Source organism: Centruroides sculpturatus, unplaced genomic scaffold (assembly GCF_000671375.1).
Source record: "Centruroides sculpturatus isolate CEXI.00-Female unplaced genomic scaffold, Cexi_2.0 scaffold3134, whole genome shotgun sequence".
NCBI lineage: Eukaryota > Metazoa > Arthropoda > Arachnida > Scorpiones > Buthidae > Centruroides > Centruroides sculpturatus.
The window spans coordinates 4,794-13,166 of record NW_019387241.1 but is presented as its reverse complement, the minus strand read 5'-3'; the positions used below and the strand labels follow the sequence as shown (position 1 = coordinate 13,166).

At 29.5% G+C, this 8,373-nt stretch overlaps 1 long non-coding RNA gene across 1 annotated transcript; it reads right to left on the bottom strand.

Annotated features, from left to right (window-relative positions):
* Positions 1-4,898: 4,898 nt before the first annotated feature.
* LOC111616299 lies at positions 4,899-8,350 on the bottom strand. Its single transcript, XR_002755221.1, has 3 exons — positions 7,643-8,350; positions 7,351-7,452; positions 4,899-5,282 (listed from the first exon to the last, which is right to left on the bottom strand). It is a non-coding gene; the product is annotated as an uncharacterized LOC111616299 (long non-coding RNA).
* Between the last annotated feature and the right edge of the window lie 23 nt (positions 8,351-8,373).

The window sequence follows — 8,373 nt, the reverse complement described above, 5'->3', positions numbered from 1 at the left end:
TGTTTTTAATCCTCCATGCCAATGACCACCTGGATTTATAACTCCTTTGTATGAAATACACTCTTTGAAGAGACCAGTTTCCTCATCCCAGATGGATGATAAAATCAAAGAACCATAGGCATGTACAATGACAGTGTAGAGCACGTTGCACTGTTGTGTAAGGTGCAAAAATTGTCTCAATCTTTTTCTAACTTTATTTTCTATATTTTCTCCTATTCAATTTTACTATGAAAAATATGTATAACTTGCTATTAATATCTCCAAGAACAAGTTAGTCTATGCTTTATTCTTATTAAATAATATAACAAAGCTAATGAGTTTAATCTTTCTATTAATAGAGAGAAATAAAGTGGTAATTGATGAGAACAAATTTGGATGAAAATTGGGCATTTTCTAGAATCTGTTTCATCAAGTAGAAAAGAAATATTGAAGACATCATCTTATCAAAAAAGTTAAAACAGAGAAAGCAAATGTCCATTTCAAATTACTTTAAATCAAATATTTAAGATATTATTTTCATATACAGTGTACAGAATTACTTATGATGCATTAATAAATACTCTTGAAGTATAGTATTCATCAATATACACCGTTTTTTAAATACAGCAGTGTGTTATACTTCAAATTTAATTCATGTCAGGAGGCCATTCAAACTTTGAATCATTTGAAATCCAAGTCAATTTTTCCTATTAGAAATAACAGAAAGTTTCCATATCCTATATATATACCCTAACACCCATCTCAATAAACTTAAAACAACAAATACACAAAATTTAAGGTAAAAATAATACAGTTAAATGCCCCAATAATACATTAAAACATAAAAACAATAAATAAAATACAGGATGATTATAATTAAATTTAGGACCTTATGCAGACCACTCTACAGCCCATTCAAATTTTCATGAAACTTGGTATATACATTATATAGATCAGGGGAAAGAAATTTCTGCAATAAAAAATCACTGCCAGATAGCACTTTTCAAGAAATCCTTGCAAAGTAAACAGATCTACTAAAAAAAGACATTCAAAGCCTGAAAAATCATTCTGCATGCCTTTGTGTTATTTTTAATCATGTCCTTACAGAAGAAAGACAGAGCTTTGCTAGTAAAACTGTTTTATCAGAATGGTCTTGGGGTATACCATATACAGAGTGCTGCAAGTTATAATTGCTGAACACAGGGGCTATGGCTTGAAGGCCTTCTTTTACATCTTAACTATGATTTTGTCAATTTGCCAACTAGGGATCTCATCAGAATGACTTCCTGCATATAAAAGATTTTGTAAAACTTAAAATAAGCTTTATGAAGTATTATGTTTAAAAGAGCTCTGAGAAGTTAGATAGATGCATTCTTGAAAATAATCAGTTTGAAGAAAAATTCTGTTTCAATCCTAATTGACTGATAAAGCTTCTCAAAGTAAATGATTTAATATATCTAATATAATGGTTTTTAAAAGTTCTTAGATTAAATCATAGTGTTTTTTAAAACAATAACAATATGTTCCCATACCATTCTTGAGTACGATATGCAAGATCTCCAACCTAAAAATTGAGGTCAAACATTTATAGACAATAGATCTGATGTCCAATTGTCTTTATGTGTTTTACATATCTGAGAAGGAATAAAGTAAAACATACATTAATTAATAAAGGAAACCGAACCTTCATAGTTATAATTTTTATCTTTAATGTTAATATAAATCAAATAAGATCCTTATCCTAGATGTATGATATATTGTGTAAGTTTTATTATTTGTCATTGTAACCCTTATTATATAGAATAACCAAACCAGAAGGTTTAAATCTGTTTAGTTTAGAATCAAGTTATCATCATTAAGCCTGGTATATTTGAGTCCAATTTGTATTTTTAAATATTTAATGCATGTGTTTTTGAAATCAATGTAAAGTATACATTTTGGATATAAATAAAGGTTTTTCAATAAATAATTGTCTTGTGAAGTGTTTTTACATAATGAGTGATATTTCCATAATATTCTGATATAACTCCACAGGAAACTATCTCAGAACTCATATTCATTTCAACCTTTTGTACATGAAAGATTTGCTTACAATGTTTTATTGAATGTATCTGAAGTTTTACATATTTCAAATAATAAATTTGCTAGAACAGAACATTGTGAAATCCGCGAATTTTACATAGTTGTTGGGAAAAAAATTGTAACATCTTCATTAGAAAAAACAGAGAGATAGAAATTGGATCAGAGGTCACCAATTGTAATAACAAATCAGTGGGAAAGTTGACACATAGCTGTCAAGAATGCATCGTTATCATCAACAAAAGTTGATCATGTGTTAGATTTCCCACGACAATGATATAAAAGATGCGAGCCATGGGAAGCTCGAGGATTCACACATGGAAGTTATATTTGGTCATAGTGATTCCTCATCTCCCGCAATGGTAGAAGACAACGCCCAACACTTCCATAAAGAACTTTCATCACCGCATATAGGACTCCTCCAACTTTAGAGGTAATTTTTCAGCAGACTGCAAACTCTCTCTCGAAACGGAAGTAGGCATAGTTGTCATAAAATAGACATAGTTATAATCTTATGTTAACCGCATTTAACTTTGTGCAGCCTCCTGTATTTTAGTGTTAGCTGTATAATAAATGCTTTGTTATTTTGTTAAACCTGTCTCCTGTCTCTGAAAGGACGCCTGCTGGCTAGCTCACTTCCCTCACCACNAAAATTAAAAAAAAAAAAAAAAAAAAAAAAAAAAAAATGAGGAGGAGACAATATTTTCTAATTAAGTGTGGAGTAGTATATCAGAATGGTTAAACAAAACAAAGCTAAAAGAAATTCATAAATTTTTCATGTTGAAGCTTATTTTAAAAAGTGGAATATATTTTTGGCATCAGAAGAGTAAAAAATTAAATTTGGTGCAAAGTAGCAGAGTCTGTCATCACTGTATACACTCCCTGATATGCAAACTAGCATGTTTTTGCATATTGTTATAAATGCAGGCCAGATGGCAACTGTAATGTTTCTCCTAAAATGGGAACAGTTAGTACTGACAAAGTGTAATCTTTCATCACTCTGACTAGATGAAAGAAAAGTCTGCCATGACAGATATCACCTCACATATGGGTGTCATATAATCTCTACTTTATCAACCTGAAAGTTTCCAATAAACTAATACATAATTGTTAATAACATAATTTTAAAAAATTTTAATCTTTAACAATNTTCTAACTGATTTGCAAATCAAATAAAATGAGGAGGAGACAATATTTGCCATTTAAGTGTGGAGTAGTATATCAGAATGGTTAAACAAAACAAAGCTAAAAGAAATTCATAAATTTTTCATGTTGAAGTTTATTTTAAAAAGTGGAATATATTTTTTTTACCAAAAGAGTAAAAAATTAAATTTGGTGCACAGTAGCAGAGTCTGGCATCACTGTATGCACTCCCTGATATGCAAACTAGCATGTGTTTGCATATCGTTATAAATGCAGGCCAGATGGCAACTGTAATATTCCTCCTAAAATGGGAACAATTAGTACTGACCAAGTGCAATCTTTCATCACTCTGACTAGACGAAAGAAAAGTCTGCCATGACAAACATCACCTCATGTATGAGGTGTCATATAATCTCTACTTTATCAACCTGAAAGTTTCCAATAAACTAATACATAATTGTTAATAACATAATTTTAAAATATTTTAATCTTCAACAATTGAAACAAATAATTAATTTTCTTATTAAAAGTAGAAGAAATGTTTTAAGAACCAAAAATCATGATGAAATTTGCTCAATTCCAATTCTGATTCCCATAAAATGTCTAATTTTTCCAATTCCAATTAATCATTCCATCACTATAAATTGGAGAATGAGACAAGCCTTGGGCACACAACCCTGCACATCATCATTCATGATGATTTGAATATGAAAAATATGTGCACACATTGAGTTCCATGGGATTCCAAGCAAGTAACTGATGATGAGTCATGATGTCACTACCACACATCAGAAAAGAAATTCCAATCCATGCAATGGAAACATCCAGGAAGTCCCTGGTCCAGGAAATTTCACACTTCTCCATCTGCAGGAAAGCAGATCATCATATTCTTTTGGAACACTTCAGGCACATTGCTAATGGACTGGCTTCTGCAAGGAACAATCATCAACAATAAGATGTACTGCAAGACACTTATGGTGCTTAGATGCAGGATTCAGCAATGATAAAAGGGGATGTAGTCATCAGGAGTTTTGCTCCAATATAACAATGCAAGACCCCAAACCATCAACAATATGACCACAAAGTTGGTATCACTAAGGTTCAATGTTGTGCCTCACTTAACATATTCACCAGACCTTGCTCCATCTGATTATTTGTGAATTTTCAACCTTCCTGTAAGATTGAAAATTCGCAAATAACGAGAACTGCAGGCAGCTGTCCTTAACTGGTGCTGCATTACTTGCAAAGAATGATTCTGAAATACCATTATGAAATTGCCAGAGAGATGGCAATGATGTATTGATGTTGGTGAGAATATATTGAGATCTCTAATGTGTTGAACTATGTTACATAATAAATAGAGTACGAAAAACTACTATTGTACATCATTTCTGAACATTCATTACACATATTTATAAAATGGCTATAAACAGCCACAATTGATTATACTACATATGCAATTTTAATACTTTAATATATCAATTTCTCTACATTTATATTTTATTTTGTACAAGCCATCTGCAATCAGTAGTTTTTATTAAGTTTCATTTGAGACTTAAAATTTGCTTAATGTAAATATTACACAGTTATTGTTATTGGTAATAAAATAATTCCACTGTAATATTTAGTTTATTAAGACAGAATCACTACATATTTAAAGATTGTAAATTAAATAATAAGAGTAGCAACATCTAAATTCAATATATTTTATTTATATAGAGCACCTCACAATTAATGATAGAATAAGCTGAAACATTTTATAAAACTTAATCATAATTATTGTGATTTAATATTTCATATTAATAATATTAAAAGAAAAACTATTAAAAACAGTCAACTTTTTATTCATTTCTGTATTAGTAATATTTCTTTACTGACGCAGCATTAATTTTTAAAACTTTATTCTAACAATTTTACTGAAAATTTTCACATAACATTTTATTTTTAATATGGCTGTACACCATATGTCTGTTTTTGTCTTTTTGTTCTTCCTACATTTTCCCCCTGTTTCTTTCTTCTTTTTACCTTCTAGATCTTTTTAATCTTCTTAATTCTTCCTTCTTGGCAGTGAGAGCCACTTCCTGGAATAACCAGTATAATGAGTACAAGGTTACCTAAAAGCATACATGGGAAAGAAGGGTCACTTTTGAGCTGGTACTCAAAGAGAAAGGATGAACTGAGGACAGGTGTGTGAAATTTTGTCTGGTTCCTGAATACATGGTTTCAAAGATTCCTTCAAAATTAAGATTTCACATCTTAACTTTGAAGGAACCTTTGAAATTCCTGCACTGAAGTTAGTGTGTGTTGAATTCAGTATCAACTTGACCAATTGTGAGGTTTGAATAAGTGACCAATGGATTATCTATCAAAATCCTCAAGAACTGAGGAGAAAAAGGAAACATTAATTTGCTGTAAGAAGTTCCACATGGCCCTCACAATGAGGGCTAAATGACATTCACAAGACGCAAGTAATCTTTGTTCTGTCCTATTCATCAACATAACTTCTTCTTGCCCATCTTCAATTTTCCATATTAGTGTAGTTTAGTATTAAGAGTTAGTTTTAGGAAAATTATCATTGTAGTAATTATTCTTGTTTATTGTATTGGATAACTAGCAGGTAGGCCCAGCATTGCTCGGGCAAAAGTAACAATAGCAAAGATTAAAATTATTACGTTATAGTCAACCTTACCCGTTTTCACAGAATGCAAGAATTATGTCCCCCTGTTTCCGGACTAATTAGAGAATTTTTAGATGGGTCTAAAAATATGTTCGATTTCCTGCAAAAATGAAAAGAACTGCATCTGTGTCTTGCACATCGCTTTCTCTTAATAATTCCATTGTTACTTAACACTTTCATTGTTACTTAACACTTTCATTGTTGATAAAAGTGTTAAGCCTTAATCCTGTCCCTCTCCCCCGTGGAGAGGAATTTCGAAAAATCCCTTCTTAGTGTGCATTCTCGTAATGTACCCTAACTGTGTACAAATTTCAACTCCTAACCATTTGGGCTCTGCGCTTATTATTATTATCAACCCGTCTCGATTATATATATAGATTGTTATCATAGTTTCATGTGTTGTGACCATTTTTAATCCTGTAATTGTTTCACCAACAATCAGGTTTAGGATTACTACCAGAGTAACCATCCTAGAGTTAGCATCCTTTATTGAATCTGTACAAAGTTATATCACAATTAAATGAATTAATTTTCTAACATCTACTCTGTGTTTGCTGGGTGTTTACCTTAGTATGCTAACAAAAACTCTTTCATATATCTCACACAATTTTTCAAATTATATTTTTATAATGTTCATATCAAAGGTATACAGTAGTTTATAAAAGTCTTACATATAAAATATTTTTAATCATAAAAGAGAATATTATTATTATATAAAATAATTTTTCTTTCTTTTACTGACAATTTTAAATTGCAATCACAAACTCATGTCTATGAAGCAACATACACCATATAGCTAGTCCTATAGGACTAGCTATATGGTGTAGCTATGAAGCAACATACACCATATAGCTAGTACTATAGGACTAGCTATATAGTGTATGTTGGGGCAGGTTATGAAAAGATTTTATCTTTGTTCTAGCAATTTTCTGCAGGATTACACTGCTATAAGTTATATACATAAAAATACAGTATAAAACTTTTTTAATCTGTAGATTTCTTAATCATTCTAATACATGTACTAACTATAATAACTATAAATGTTAAAAATGTTTTAAATAATAATTTTACCCATAATATTTGCTTTAATTATTATTATTATTATTATCAGGGCTGTCAAGAGATGGAGTTGTGGACCTTACTCAGATCTGCAAAAAATTTAGTGTCCATAGTTGTTTCTACTCCTATAAAATTAATGTTATTTTTACTAACAAAAAATAAAATTGTTAAGACTGCTTTTTACTAATAAACATTCTACATATTTCATTTGTTCAACAAAAAAGAAAAAACTAAAAAGGCCTGCTAAAAAGTAAAGGGCATCCATTCTACCCCAGGCCCCATACAAGCTCTTGACAGCTCTGATTATTATTATTATTATTATATTATTAAAAATTAATGTTGGTTAATAGCTTTATTGTACATAAAAATTTGCACACACTATATTAATTAAAAATATTATTTAAAATACTTACTGCATTACTAGTATTAATATCAATACTGCCTTTCAAGTATTCCAATACTTTTTCCAAATTTCCTGCTCTGGCAGCACGAAGAAAGCTTGCATTTCCATCAGTCTAATATTAAAAAAAAAAAAAAAAAACAGTTTAATTTACTTAAAACTTTTGCAGTTTAAATGTAAATTATTTTAAATAATAATATTATTGTTAACAAAAATTTAATAATTATAATTTTAAAAATATTAATAAAATAAAATATTATATCACTTATATATTATTAAGAATAAAAATAAAATTGTGATATTACTTGGTGCAAATTATCCTGAAACAAAATTCAATAAAATAAAAGACAATAATAAAATTGAGAGGCTGAGAGCAATAATAGCATATTTCAATTATTAAATAAAATGAGATATTTAAGTAAAAGGAAATGTAACCATTTTGTAATATAATTAAAAAAATTATAACATTGTTGGGTTTTTCTTATTTTTTATTAATCCTTGAGTCTTGAAAAAAATTCTAATTGCAATGCAGTAAGAAAATAATGGTATACAAATCAAAATAATAATAAACATTTAATATTTTAATGATAAATCCATTCTGAAATACAAAATGCAACTACAATACCTTATTTTCTTCTTTATAAATGCATATTACAGAAAGTCCATCACAACATCATTGTTTTCATGCAGGACTTAAATACCAAAATTATAAGTCCATAATTGCATCAAATAAAATATGCATTCAGTTGATAAGATAGGAATAGGCAAAGCTTGCTGTAAGTCAACAGTTAGCAAAAAATTTCTTTCTTTTTTTTTTTTAGCTGCTGTTTTGCAGCATCAACTTTGCAAAGGTATAACTCTTGTATCCTCTCCTGTGGACTTTTTCACGTGTATTCATCACATTTCTTGCAAGTGTTGGACAAGAACAGCTTAAAGGAAATACTGAATTCAGGATTAAAACTATCTTGATATAATATAATACTTTATTTTATTAAATACTTCGTTGCTGGAAATACTAAGGTGTTTGGTTATTTTA